This window comes from Haplochromis burtoni, unplaced genomic scaffold (assembly GCF_018398535.1).
Source record: "Haplochromis burtoni strain Fernald_Lab_line unplaced genomic scaffold, NCSU_Asbu1 Contig_16, whole genome shotgun sequence".
Classification (NCBI taxonomy): domain Eukaryota; kingdom Metazoa; phylum Chordata; class Actinopteri; order Cichliformes; family Cichlidae; genus Haplochromis; species Haplochromis burtoni.
In genome coordinates, this window is record NW_024582377.1 from 2,713,229 (window position 1) to 2,714,341 (window position 1,113).

At 37.7% G+C, this 1,113-nt stretch overlaps 1 long non-coding RNA gene across 1 annotated transcript in view; it reads left to right on the forward strand.

The window, feature by feature from the left end:
- The first annotated feature begins 19 nt into the window (after positions 1 to 19).
- LOC121814098 overlaps positions 20 to 1,113 on the forward strand; it is a 4,651-nt gene continuing 3,557 nt past the window's right edge. The window contains exon 1 of the long non-coding RNA XR_006054067.1: positions 20 to 432. This is a non-coding gene — a long non-coding RNA (uncharacterized LOC121814098). The remainder of the gene's footprint in view (positions 433 to 1,113) is intronic.

Sequence of the window (1,113 nt, forward strand, 5' to 3'; positions counted from 1 at the left end):
TATATATATATATATGACATTTAAGGTTACAAAGGACTGTCAGTTTTTCCTGACAAGTGACTCCGTGCAGAACGGAAGATGTTTTTGGAGTGTGGCTTTTTTGTTTTTTCTTCCCTCACTGGAGCAGAAGGGTTATGAACAAAAACACTGGAGAAATTGGAAAATTGCAGACAAGACTTTTTGTTTTTTAAGTGAATGATAAGTTTGGTAGATGATTGAATGTCATTGCAGACCCATACTTGCATTGCAGAACTACTGGATATTTTTGAATCAGTAGTCAGTGTGACTATGAAGACCTCTTCTTCTGCTCTAACTCTGAATTGAACGTATGAAAATGAAGGAACCAATGAAAGGAGTGCCACAGGCCACTGGAAATGTTTGGATGAAGAAACCTTTATAGTCTTTACACAAGGGGGACAAATCAAATCGAAGGTAAGCGTTTGTGGTACCTTGTCAGAGAACAAGTAGATTACAAGACAAGAATAGATGGTATGCGAGTGATTGTTACCAGTTTAAATCTGATTTAGACAAACTGCATTTTTGCATATTGTACTGGACAATAAAACTAATTAAGGGTCATGCACGAGCATTTTGTAGTCCAACATTGGTCTAGTTTTCAGACATGCTTCCAACACGGCACAGTGGAGCACCCCTTGTGGTCCAGACTGAAATCTCCCAACAAATCACAGATGTACTACCGTGACATTTGATGCATCCATTCATGACGCTTAGAAGTTGAATCCTAATAACTTTGGTGCCTTGAGTAGTAGTAGTAGTAGCACAATGAGTTCACATTTGTGTGTTTAGTAACTATCTGAAGAAATATTTGATGAACTGCCAGGAAATTTGTCTGGTAATATAGAGTTTTAATTACCTCATATTTTGAGTTTGTCCAAAAACTTGCTTTATGCAAAATAAATGGCATTCCCATCGTATTGTACCAGAGCTGATGGCGCAAATATTCCACTTATGTTTCTTTGACATGCAGTGATATTTAAAAGGGTAATTATGTTGATGACTATCGGAAATCGTAGTCAAAGGAGCTTGCAAAGAAAAGCGTCTGGACTTCTTTAAGTTGCTTGAAGACGTTTCACCTCTCATCCGAGAAGCTTC